The sequence below is a fragment of the Dipodomys spectabilis genome, unplaced genomic scaffold (genome assembly GCF_019054845.1).
Source record: "Dipodomys spectabilis isolate Male_0828 unplaced genomic scaffold, ASM1905484v1 ptg000104l, whole genome shotgun sequence".
NCBI classification, from domain to species: Eukaryota; Metazoa; Chordata; class Mammalia; order Rodentia; family Heteromyidae; genus Dipodomys; species Dipodomys spectabilis.
The window spans coordinates 946,334-959,719 of record NW_024870781.1 but is presented as its reverse complement, the minus strand read 5'-3'; the positions used below and the strand labels follow the sequence as shown (position 1 = coordinate 959,719).

General features: G+C 44.1%; 1 long non-coding RNA gene across 1 annotated transcript; it reads left to right on the top strand.

Moving 5' to 3' along the window:
• The first annotated feature begins 3,054 nt into the window (after nt 1-3,054).
• On the top strand, nt 3,055-7,672 carry LOC122114045. The gene is made up of 3 exons (XR_006148513.1): nt 3,055-3,065; nt 4,491-4,493; nt 7,554-7,672. It is a non-coding gene; the product is annotated as an uncharacterized LOC122114045 (long non-coding RNA).
• Nucleotides 7,673-13,386: the final 5,714 nt, after the last annotated feature.

The window sequence follows — 13,386 nt, the reverse complement described above, 5'->3', positions numbered from 1 at the left end:
CACAGACTTTTCCTGCCTAGGCTGGCTTTGAACTGTGATCCTCAGATCTTAGCCTCCTGAGTAGCTAGGATTTCATGTGTGTGCCATTAGCTCCTGGCAAGCAGTGATTTACTCTTGTGCCCCTATTCATGGCAAGTTTACACTGTACCTTCCATGGCTCTCCCATGCTAGTTGTGGGGGAAATGAAGATTTTTACTTTAGATTTTCATGAAATGTTCAAGGAAAGTGGTTTTGAAGTGGTGTGCCATCGCTACAAAGCATTGGAGATGCATCTAATGCCAGAAGACAAATACAGCCCGTATTAGGTTTTGTGAGAGAAATTCAACAAGTTTGTAGAGTTAGAGTGGAATCCTCCAAGGACTTTGCTGCCCGGGAGGTTCTGTGACCTGGGCCTTGATCATGTTGCTCCCGGTCATCAAGATGCCTCAGAATTGTTCTGTGCCTCTCCCGTGATACCTCCCTACAATGTGGTCAACTTTAAGTGGGCATTAAGCCACATGGAGAACTTCAAGCTTTAACATCTCCTCCCCCCACCAAATTTTATTGTGTATGTGCTGCTGGGTCTGAGTTGGGGGACCAGTGCTTGAATTCAAGACCTGGGTGCTGTCTCTGAGCTTTTGGGCTCAAGCTTAGTCCTTTACCGCTTGATCCAGAGCTCCACTTCTGACTTTTTGGAGATTAATTGAAGATAAGTAGAAGTAGGAAAATCCAGACCTGAGGATGGCCTGGAGAGATCACATGAACCTATCTGAGAACTAAAGCAGAAAGCGTTGGTAGAGTGCCTCAAGTGGTAGAACACTAGGATAATAAGTTCAAACCCAAGTTCAAACCCCACTACCGGGCCACCTCCTACCCCCCCCAAAGGCAGCAATATTCCTTGTCATTTGTATGTTCTTAGGCCCATTCCTCTCCCGTCGTGTGGAAAATCAGGTGGGAGACACTCACCAGCAGCTTCATTGGGGTACAGGTGGATTCTCTGCAGCTGTAAGTCACTGACTCCATGGTAGCTGCCAGTGCTGTCAATGCCATGTTTGTCGCTGATAATCTCCCAATACTGAGATTGAAAAACAATTACATCATGGCCCAGAATGCTAATGGTCAAACATTAGTAATGCATTTAAAAACTGTAGGAAACCTGGGCTAGGAAGGTGGCTTAGTGGTAGAGTGCTTGCCTTGTATGCATGAGGCCTTGGGTTCGATTCCTTAGCACCACATAAGCAGAAAAAGCCAGAAGTGGCGCTGTAGCAGAGAGGTAGAGTGTTAGCCTTGAGCTAAAGGGCTTGGGGACAGCACCCAAGCCCAGAATTCAGACAAATGACCAAAAAAAAAAAAAAAAAAAACTGTAGGAAACCCATGTCATGTTAACCAAAATGGTTTTTGTAAAAATCCTATTTTCTGAAATAAATAAAAAGGATGGCATTTTACAATTTATTGATCTCTTTTCTATCTGGCTTAATAGAAGACATCTCATATTTGTATTTAATGTATTGCAGTACCATATTCTGATTGAATTTGTGAAGAGAATTGGGCCTCATGTTGATCAGAAGTTGGAGATGTGGGTATTCAGAAACCCAAGTGGATTCTACACGTCCTCGGACCACACATCAAAAACAGCTTGGAAACAACACAGCTTAATGGAGATGAGGGAAGAGGTGCGGAGAGAAGGCTCACTCGGAGAACTTCACACTGAGGTAAAAGGATTGGTTTTCAACACTCATCTGCTGACCCAAAGGGTAGCCTCCTACCTGTCAGCTCAGGACACTTCATTTCTTTCAGTAACTGGACAAAACTGCACTTGGAATATTCACATAAGACTGGCTACACATGAAAGACTGATGCACACAGGGGAATTCAAACTGCCCCCTGCTGGAAGGTTGTTCCTCAAGATAGTCTAAACAGTCCTGATTTAAAAGCACACACATTTGTGTGGACACAGCCTTCTAGGCAAGTGGAGCATGGAGTCTTTCTGAATGGAATTCACCATCGGGGTAGTCAGGGACCACTACAGGCCCCTCTAAGCCCTAGCAGGAACCTCTTCCTCCTAACCAGCATATAACCTTGAGACCCCTGGTCAGTGACAGTGGCACTTCCACCTTACTGCCAGTCTGGTTGCCACTTTGGCTAGCCTAGATGAACATGATCTCTGGCATGGTGCAGGGCTGCAGGGCAGCTCCCTGGGAGCCGTGCATCCCAGGCAAACAGGTAAGGCTGAGTAGCAGTAACCTGCACCAGCTCCCCCAGCTCGGGCAATGGAGGTGGAGCTGGCTTGATTTGCCGGTGCGGGCGGGGGTGGGGGGGTGGGGTGGGGGGGGTGGATATGGCACTATGAAGCTGTGCCTGGGGGAAGCTAAGTTCAAACTGGGCAGGCTCTCCAACTCCATTTCTACTCGGCATCCTGAAGGAGATACCCAGCAGCCCTGGCATCCTGCTGTCTACTCTCCATCCTGGGGTGTGGTCCGCCACCCTAGTTGGATCCTTTGGTCACACTGCTGCCCCCCTCCCATCCCACACACTCTGACTCCCAAGAGGGGCTGGGTCCCGGGGAGCAGGGAGCAGTGGGGGAGGTTTCTCCAAAGTCCTTGCTTTCCAGACTGAGGGAACAAGTGTCATGGGGCTCCCTTTTAGAGTGGGGATCCCAGAACAGCATCCCACAGGATCCTGAACTCCACGCCTGGGCTTCTTTCCATTCTGCTGGGCTTCTTTCCATTCTGCAGGGAATTTGTTGTTGATTAGAGGCTAAGTGGGGTGCTGCATTGGGAGAAGTTGGGGAGCTCGCCAGAGGTGATGGCTGCGGTCTTCAAGGACAGGATGGAGGGCGGTGCACTGGGGATTGTGCACCTCTACAAGTAAAGCTAGGAGCCTGGAGAAGTGCTTGGTGTTGGGTCCTTGTAAAATCTCTTCCATGTGGGGAGTGTCTTTATGTGTGTGTGTGAGGGGAGGGAAAGGGAAGGAGGGAGAAAGGCAGGGAGGGAAGGAGACAGATGTCAGAGTCACAGGGATTAGAGAGAGGAAGGAAGGATTTAAAACAGCAGCAAGGATAGGTCAGTAATGTGCACATTACCTGTGTTAGGTCCCATAATCCTTACTGAACCTCACAGACCTCAGGTCGTGGCTGCCACAGGTGGCCATGCAGCAGTAAGAATGGAGAATGCTTGAACTGAGATGCTACAGCTGTGAAGTGCGAGGCACACACTGGCTTTCATGACCAGGTAAGTCCCTCCCTTGCTGACATCTCTATTGACTACAAATCAAAATGATGTTTTGGATACATTGTGTAAACCATTTTTTTCCAATTAAAACATTTCACTGTTAATTTAACTTTTAAAAATGAGAAAAGTGAAAGGGGAGATTATTAATCAAGATGCATTGTACTCATTGACTGACATGTTGAATAGTAACCTCTTTGTACAGCTACTAAAAGGTAGTAAAACTACAAGTAAAAAAAAAAGAGAAAATTAGGAAAATGAAAAAGTAAAGATATGGGCCATATTCACAGTGTCACATTGTATCTCTACAGTGCAGTGCTGCCCTAGACTCAGCTAGCCATCACCAGCAGGAAGGAGGCTGCAAGCCCCAAGCAGCCTCAGAGCTGGTAAGTGAAGGAATCCACAGTCCTTCTCTCAGGAGAAAGCCCAGTGGACTTTAAGGGCTTGGGCAGAATGAGGTCATGGGCAACCAAATGAGTTTTTCTCCAAGATTGTGAATCGTGGGCAGGTGAACAGGGGCCTCCACCTTTTTCCTCTCTGGATAGAAAATAACGGTAATGATAGACACCCTAAAGCTGGCTTTCGTGAGATGCTATGCTTGAAAACTGGTCACATTTATGGGGCAGAAAATCCTCTTAAGGAGAAGTGGGGCTTACCACCCAAGGTGATGCTGTCATTAAAACATGAATCCGACTTGCCATACTAACAGCTGGTCTGCATCACAGGAGAAGGGAGAAGCCAGTCAGGAGGGAGTCTTCTCTCGGGCTAAGTCACATCTTCATCAGCTGTGCTTCAGGAAGCCACACTTCCAGAAGCCTCCCAGCAGGCAGGTGGGCGCCTGGTCTCTCCTCCCAGGGTAGGATGGAAGTCCTACATTCTCTCCTCTTCCTGCTCAACTGGCTGGCCCCATTGGATAGCTTGTCCACTCATGCTATTCCCAGGGATCCAGGGCTTAACCTCTACTTTCTCCCCACACCATCTTCCAACTCCACATCTTAGCTCTTCACCATCAGCTGCAGCCTTCCAGGACCTTTCCAGAAAGTCAGTGCTCTGGGCGATGTCACTGACTGCAATGCTTTACCAATGTTTCTGGAGGTAATTGCTTGTTAGCCTTTGCTGTTTCATTCAAGGGGGGACTTTAAGGCCAAGGGGAGTAGAGAATGAGATTTGGAGAGGGGATGCTGGTGATTGTGGGGAACGGTGTCCCTTTCCCTTAGATTACCACGGGAGTGAGCCTGACCTGCTGCTTCCTAACTGGGTCTTTCATGGTAACTTGTTCCTGAGCCTGTCCTACCATTTTGGAAAGCTAGAAATCTGTTATGCTATGAGGATGAGAGGCCCTGTTGTGCTCTGGACATGGATGACTACAAGTAAATGAGTGAAAGGCAGCACTGGAGTCGGCACAGGATCCTGAGAACAATCTTCTTTGTGCATTCTTGGCAGTAAGTTGTCTTCCCTCATGGACCTGCTCCTGCCACCCATCATCCACCCTGATACCAAGTATCCAACCAGGGAATCACACATAACAATTTCAAATAATGCCTACTTTGCTGAGGTCCTGCTTGATTATCTAGTATAAACATCCAATCCTGCCACACTGTCACTGCTGCACTGCTGAAAAGAGAATAATAGGATCTCCTTCCTTAGAATAAGATTGTGGAGGCTTTAGCTAGAGGAGGGTGGAGAGATTGATTTCTTCCTTCCTTGCTTGCTTCCTTCATCCCTGCATTATTTTTTTTCTCTAAGCAGTACTGGGGTTTAGAATTCAGGACCCTGACCTGCTAGGCTGGCATTTTTAACACTTGAACAATGCCTACACCTTGCTTTTCTTTGCTGGGCTACTCTAACATCTAATTTATCCACTGCAATTTTCTTAGCAGCGAAACACACAGTGGCCAGAACATAAAAGGTGCCCAGTTTGAATGTGTGATCTCATATTAGAAACAAGAGAGGATTGGGTAAAGAGGAGCCTTCCTCATATATCTAAGTTGGAAGGAAAGGAGGAAGGGATGGGGAGAGGGAGGAACGAAGGCAGGAAGGAGGGAAATAAGGAAGGAAGGGGTTGTAACCTGCCCCGTGGCCCTTAACCTGCTGTGACTGGAATCAAGGCAGTAAGGGAGACCAGACCATGGAACTGAGGTTGGGAGTACCAGGGGACCTGTAGCCTTCCGCAGGCTTCAGATTCCAAGGTTCCACGAACCGAGGGTTTTATTGGGTTTTGTATAGGGAAGTGTGTGCAGAAAGTAAGGTATAACCTTCAACATGTGACAATATTTGGTATACAAGTGGTAGAAGACTTCTTCATCTTGGGAAGTAGAGCTAAGCCATAAAGAACTGACAATTTGCATAAACCTGAGTCTAAGACTATGATCCCAGATAGTTTGAGGGGACTTAGCCCACACCCAGGACAGAAATCTGAATTGCCCTTAAGCCAGGACTGATGACCTTTTCAGGAAACTCTCAGTGTTCTGACAGTATGTTGGGAGGAGGCCTTCCAAATTCCCAATCATTTGGGGGTCTCACAGGTTGGATTTTTTGGGCTTTCACAAGAAGGAAGGAAGGAAAGTAAGAAAGGAGGGAGGAGGAAGGAAGGAAGGGAGAGAGGGAGAGAAGGAGGGAAGGAAAGAAAGATAGACATAAAATGACCAGATATGTTGGTGGATGCTGTAAGTTGGGCTGGCTGATCTTGTTGGGTCATTTGCAGGCTCAGGCCATTGGACCATCAGTGGGAATGTCTTCAGGAATTAGGTATGAGGGTGGGATCTCTTTTGTGTTCAGTTTGCTATACATTTGAAAAGAAACTGGGCTGTGTCTGTGAGGCTTTGGTGGTTCATGTGGCCTGTGCACACACCATCAGGATTCTGGAGTGAATTCAGCCTGGAAAGAACTGGAACATTGTCTTGCCTTTCTAAGTGATTGTCAAACCCCCAAGTCCTGGGTACCCTGACTATCTACAATCAACTCCTCAGAAAAAGTGAGAAGTAGTATTGTGGCTGAAGTGGTGAAGCACTAGCCTTGACAAACAGCAGGTCACGTATAGCCTCCAGGCCCTGAGTTCAAGTCCCAATACAGCATAATAAAAAAGAAAGGAAAGAAGAAGAGAAGGGAGAAAGGCAACCAGGAAGGAAAGGAAGAAGGGAGGGAGGATTCAAGGAAGGAAAGTAAGAAAGAAGGAAGGGAGTTGAAGAAGGAACGAAGGAAAGAAGGAAGGAAAGATGGAAAGAAAGAACAAAGTTATGTAGGGAGGGAGGGAAAGAGGGAAGAAAGCAGAGACAGAATTTCTAGGTTTCTTGGTGGATGCTGTAATTTGGGCTGGCTGTTCTTAGATGTTCTGCAGGCTCAGGACAGTGGGAATCTTGAGGTATTAGTGTATATTGGTGGGAGACCTTTGGTCTTCAGTGTTTTATACCTTTGAAGAGAAGCTGGTGTCCTGTGCACACACCATCAGAAATCTGGAGGAAATTCAGCCTAGAAATAACTGGAACACTATCTAAATGATTGTATGCAAATCCCCAAGTCTTGGGGCTGTCCCCGACTGGCCCTTTACAGTATGAATGAGTCAATTAATTTAAAAAGAAAGAAATGTGAAGAGCAAGAAGAAAGAGATCATTTGTCAGCACCATAGAATGAGAGTATTATTTCTTCCTAGAATCCTAGTTACTGAGGTAATCTGAGTTCTGAGGATCACATTTCAAACGCAGTCCAGGCAAGAATGCCCTTGAGAATGCTATCTCTGGTAAACTTCCCCAAAAGCCAGAAGTGGGGTTGTGGCTCAAGTAGTAGAGTGCTGGCTTTGAGCAGGAAAAGCACCCAGGGACATCTCCCTGGCCCTGAGTTTAAGACCTCCAAAGGGCACAAGAAAACAAAACACAACAAAAAGAAAAACTGCCTGACTAACATCATACACACACAACACACACACACACACACACACACACACACACACACACACACACACACATCAAATACCAAATGGCTTCCCTTGTAGGCAAGAGGACTCTTTCCACATCCCACACATCTTTTGTGATAAGAATTCACAATAGGAGCTCTGTCCGACACCTTGGATCCAATTCCGATCCTTTTTACAGTTGTTCCGACTAATCTACAACAGCCAAAATGGTGAAGCAGATGGACAGCAGGGATGCCTTTCAAGAAGCCTTGGATGCTACAGGAGATGAACATATCCCAAGGTGATGTTCCTTGAAGTTGACATGGATGACTGTCAGGATGTGACTGCAGAATGTGAAGCCAAATGCATGCCATCCTTCTTATTCTGGCGCTAATAAGGAAATGCTCAAATCCACATTAATGAACTAGTATAATCACATTTTCTGAAAAAAATGCCAGCTGTTTGAAAACTTGTAGATTATTTATTAATTTACAAAAGTATGAAGTGTGGAGACTATATACCCTACAATTTTCTGATTATTAATGCCAGTAAAATGTTAATTCTACCCTTTAAAAAAAAGAATTCTCAGTAGTTAAAACTGTAGTGGTTGAGATTTGATCAAACTTGCCTTGAGAAAGCAGGTCACACTTAATTAATTTGTTCTTCTATAAGAACCCTTCATCCTGTCACAAAAAAAAAAGAAAAGAAAAGAATGAAAGATTCATACTAGAATTTGGTGGATCAGCCTGTAATTCTACTACTCACGGGTGAGATAGAGAATGGCAGTTCAAAGTCAAGCTGGCAGGAAAGTCTGTGAGACTCTATCTTTCAAATTGTTTAACTTACATTGTGAGGTTGATGTGCAGAGGGATTACAGTATCATGATTCAGGTAATGAGTGCATTTCTTCTGTACACTGTCATACACCCTTGCATTCCCTTCCAGATTTTCCCCTTCCTACTCCATCCCCCACAAGGTGTAAAGTTCATTTTCTACATAGTGTCTAGTGAGTATCCCTGCTGAATCATTTCACTCTTTGTTCTACCATTCGGTGTTCCCCCTTCCCCTCCCCAAATCAGATCAACTCATATATAACACAAAGAATACAAAAATCAAGAACAGTTACAAAAGGAAATAAACCAAAGGGGGGAGGGAGAGAACTGCAAAGTGTACAAAAAAAGAAAAACAGAGAACAAAACCCTCTTCTTTCCATTTCTTGGAGTTTTATTCAAGAAGGACCTTTTTACTTTTGTTTGGTTGTTGTACTTGAACTCAGGGCCTGAGCTTCATCCCTGAGCTCTTTTGGCTCAAGGTAGCTCTCACCCACTGTGAGCCATGGTGCCACTTCAGGTTTTGAGTGGTTTATTGGAAAAAAGAGTCTCCTGGGGACTTTTCTGCCCAGGCTGGCTTGGAAGCCGCCCTCAGATCTCAGCCACTTGAGTAGCTAGGATTACAGGCCTATGCCACCAATACCCACATCGATAATTTTATATGATCATACGCACATAGCTATTGAGCCCCTGTTATCCTCTCCTAAGAATATCCTTCTTTGTTCTCACTGTGTGAATATTTACAGTGCTGTTTAGTTCATTCTGTCCAAGTATAATCATTTGTCTTTTACTATCCATTGAGTTTACTTGTAGATTTTTAGGCATATTCTAGTTATTACAAATGAAGGAAAGCATGTAGCCTATATCTCTTTGGGACTGGCTTACTTAGCTTAGTATAATTTTTTCCTCCTCTTTCCATTTCTGTATGAATGGGGCAATGGCATTCTTTCTGGTGGAAGGATAGAATTTCATGGTGTATACAAACCACATTTTCTATTCATCCAGTGAGGGGCATCAGGGTTGATTCCATGTGTGGGAAAGGGTAATCAATACTGCAGTGAACATAATTGTGCTAGTGGCATTCATGTGGCCTAGTTTATGCCAGGACCATTGTTAAAGAGGCTATATTTATTCCATCCTGTGTTTTAGGCTCCCTTATCAAATATTAGTTGGCTTACGGGTCTGTGATGGGGTGATTTCTGGGTCTTCTATTGTATTCCATTGATCCTCAGGCCTATTTTTGTGCCACTACCAAACTGATTGTATTACTAAGACTTTGTCAGAGACTTGGAATCTTTTTTTTTTTTTAATTTAATTTTACTTTATTTGTGAACATACTGTACAGAGGGGTTACAATTACATGGGCAGGATAATGCGTACATTTCTTACCAAGCATTGCAGCCTCCTCCTTTGGTTTACCCTTCACATCCCTTCCCAGCCTCCCCCCTCCCCCCCAATCCCAATCCTTCTCCTTCTCTCCCTCCCCCCAACCGACGTTGTAAAGCTCGTTTTGGACATGACAACTTGTACTTCTCATTGTTGCAACAGGTCCACCTGTATCCTTAAACAACTGGTTTTTCCCCATCTCCTCCACAAGTTATACTGACATCAAATATAGTGAAAGCAGGGGTTATACTGTGGGGGAGGGACATACAAAGCAACAAAGAGATAATCTTATAAATGCATTAGAAACACATGCATGAAAGAAAAAAACATTAAAATACATATCTAAGGGTTCATTTTCCTGACATCACATTATCTGACCTTTTCCACTTGACTCATACATATACTAGATATTGCAAATAAGGGAAACCATGGGACCTATGTTTCTTTGGGCCTGGCTTACTTCACTTAATATAATTTTTTCCAAGTTTTTGGAATCTTGGTATTGATATTCCTCCAGCATTATTCTTTCTGCTAAGGACTGTTTTTGCTATTTGTGTCTTCTCTTATTCCATATGAATTTGGGGATTGTTTTTTCTATATCATTGAGGAATGTTGTTGGGATTTTGATTGGTATTGCATTGAATTTGTAGATAGCTTTGGGCAGTATTGCCATATTCATTATGTTAATCCTCCCAATCCAAGAGCATGAACTTGCATGAGTTTTTATTTATTTAGTTTTAATTTTTGACTCAGGGCTAGCACTCTACCACTTGAGCCACAGCTCCACTTCTGGCATTTTGGTGGTTTCTGGAAATAAGAATCTACTAGACTTTCCTACTCAGGCTGACTTCCAACCAGGATCCTCAGATCTCAGCCTCCTGAGTATCTAGGATTATAAGTGTTTGCCATTGGAAGCTGGGTGATTTGGGGGGGATTTTAAAAATAGTATTTAAATGCCATCCTCCAATAGGGGCAGGTTTGTTTATTTCTGACCCTTATGCCTTGCCCTTGTGATCTACTGACCCCAGGAAGAGGAAGAGCTCTTTTTCAACTGCCAGGCAGAAAAGGCCTGGCTTTCTGTTTGGCAGTCTGACATCAGCCTGCTGAGGTTCAGTGCCTTAGTTCACCAGGTGCTGGTGGCTCACACCTCACCTGTAATCCTAGCTACTCAGGAGGCTGAGATCTGAGAATTGTGGTTCTAAGCCAGCCGGGACAAAAAAAAAAGCCTGTGAGACTCTTATCTCCAATTAACCACCCAAAACAGGAAGTGGCACTGTGGCTCAAGTGGTAGAGTGCTAGCCTTAAGCACAAAGAAGCTCAGGGACCACAACCAACAACAACAACAAAAAAAAAAAGAAGCAGAGGTTCCCTGTTATCCACTAGCCTGGGTGGTGTCAGTGGGCATGGAGTCACAGTTTTCTCCTGTGGTGTGGGGCTGGAATAGAGACCATAGACCAAAGGACTTGCTGTATTCCTGTGTCAGGGAACAACAGACGTTATTGTTGTTGCTGTTGTTTGTGCCTCTTGATGTTTCTGGGTTTTTAGCTTTTCAGCCTCAACCATGGGATCTATGAGGCCAAGGGGAAGTCTAGGGAACTCACTAGCCTGTGTTTGCTCAGACCCTCACACCCCAGAGGCTCTGCCTTCCTTTCTCCTCCTTCAGAAGCATCTGTATCTTTGTTTGAGTTGTACTATCTAGGACTCTTTGTTGGTCTTAGCAGAGAGAACAAGCAAAAGAAATCCATTCCATCTTCTTTAAGTTTCCTTTTCCTATTCAGAGTAACAGCTGTAACCCTCACGCGCTGATTCTTATGCTGAGTATCCCGCCCTCTCACAAATTTGATGCCAGATAGAATTCAGTCACCACTAACATGCAAAGTGTTTTAATGTCTTTCATGTGCTTACTTGTAATTTCTCCCTTCTCAACTTATATTTACCTTAGTGTTCCTCAAAATTAAACCATAATCTAGGGTCTTAAAAATTTAACATTCATGGCTGGGGGAAGGGTACACCCAATGCCAGCTTCCTAGGATAATTGTGTGTGGTTGTAATAAAAAAAAAAAAACCCTAACAGTAGGGTACCTATGTATATAATGGGAACAATTTTCTAAAACTGTTTTAGTGTTAAAAAATAAAATAAATGGGAGCTCTTTTAATTAATTGCTCCCATGGTTGATTACCCATTTATTGCCAATGTTCACAACCAATTTTCCAAATTAATTGTTCTACTTCAATATGAGCATGAAGGTCAGGAGAATGTCTCAATGACATGAGCTCACAAGAGCAGAGTATCAACATTATTCAAATTATTTCAGGTCTTAAGAGACCATTTTGACTGAGATGGTTTGTTTATTATTAATTTTTGTAGTTTTTCATACTAACAAAATCTACCTTCTACTTCTCCACAACAGAAGAATAAACTAGATATTTAGAATATAAAACTGTTTTTAGGCCAGGTGCAGGTGGCTCATGCCTATAATTCTAGCTACCTAGGAGGCTGAGATCTGAGGATTGTAGTACAAAGTCAGCCTGGATAGGAAAGTCCATGATACTCTTATCTCCAATTAACCACCAGAAAACAAGATTATGGCTATAAGTGGTAGAGGGCTGCTAGCCTTAAGCAAAAAGAGCTCTGGGACAGCACTCAGAACCTGAATTTAAGCTCTATGACTGACAAAAAATAAAAGTTCTTTAAAATAGTTGTTGATCGTGTGTGTGCCAGTCCTGGGGCTTGAACTCAGGGCTCTTTAGCCTATGAGCTTCTTTAGCTCAAGGCTAGTGTTCTACCACTTTAGCTGCAGCTATACTTCCTGTGCCCTTTTCTTTCTTGTAGTTTATTGGAGATAAGAGTTTCATGGACTTAACTGCCCAAGTAGACTTCAAGCCATGATCCTGAGATCTCAGCTTCCTGAGTTGCTAGAATTACAGGTATGAGCCACTGGTGCCCATCTGGCTTTGACAGTTTCTAAACAGACCCGTAACTGCGAGCTTTCAGAACCAGAAACTTTTGGCTCCAAATTTGTAGGCTTATCCTTTCTCTAAAAGAGAGTTTGTCATCTAAATGGGGATTATATTCATTAAAAAAGCCTAACTGTGTAAATTTTTTCTAAATCAAAAATTATTATCAGTACCAGGATTTGAACTCAAGGCCTTACACTCGCTTAGTTTTCTTGATCAAGGTTGGCGCTCTACCTCTTGGGGTTGGTAAAACACAATAAACAATGGAATCTTACTACCCACACAGAGTCTGTACCTAACCTGTGCTGTCCTAGACATGTCTTCATCTAAACTTGCTGCACTGTTGGTACATTCTAGTTGTTCTGGGGATTACAAACAAGATGGAGAGACCCGAGTAGAAGAAGGCTCTCTGGGCAACTATCCTCTTGTAAGTAAGAAGAACAGGAATGTCCAGAACTAGAGTTCTCGCTCACTGTCTGTCACTGCAACACGCCATTATTCCCTTAAATGGCTTTACTCCATAGCATCATGGCGCTGGATTTAGCGTTTCCCTGACTTGAGGAGAAAGGACTTCTTCCAGTTTCACCTGAATAAAAGTTTAACATCTGATTGACGTGGCTAGCCTGCTAGCACAGCTTGATGAATGTAGCAGGGCCTAGAGCTTCCTGAGGACTCATAATATGAGCCATAGGTCATGTTCTTAGGTGATGAGGATACCATTGTGTGGTTCACAAGTGGATCACCTGGTGGAGGGAAGTCATTTCCCCAGAGAAGGGAGGATAGAGACATACTTGTTAAAGCCATGCCCATTGGGCAGCCACCAGCTTCTACTCTAGTGAGAAGCTGCAGGTCCTGCTCCATAGTTCCATGGAGCTTCTTTATATAAGTCAACTTATATAACTGGATGGACATGCCAGCTCCACTTTGACCCTTTACTTGTTGCACGGGAAGCCCTAGAACAAAGGTTGTTAAAGTGCAATAAACCCCACTCATCCCAGCAGTGTCTTCATAAAGTCAGCCCAGCAGCATCCCAGGGGTTCAGGGAAGGGCAGGCTAGGGTGGCCTTTGATAGACAAGCTCTCCAGAACTGCCCTGGAAACAGTCTTATTTGTGTGGCT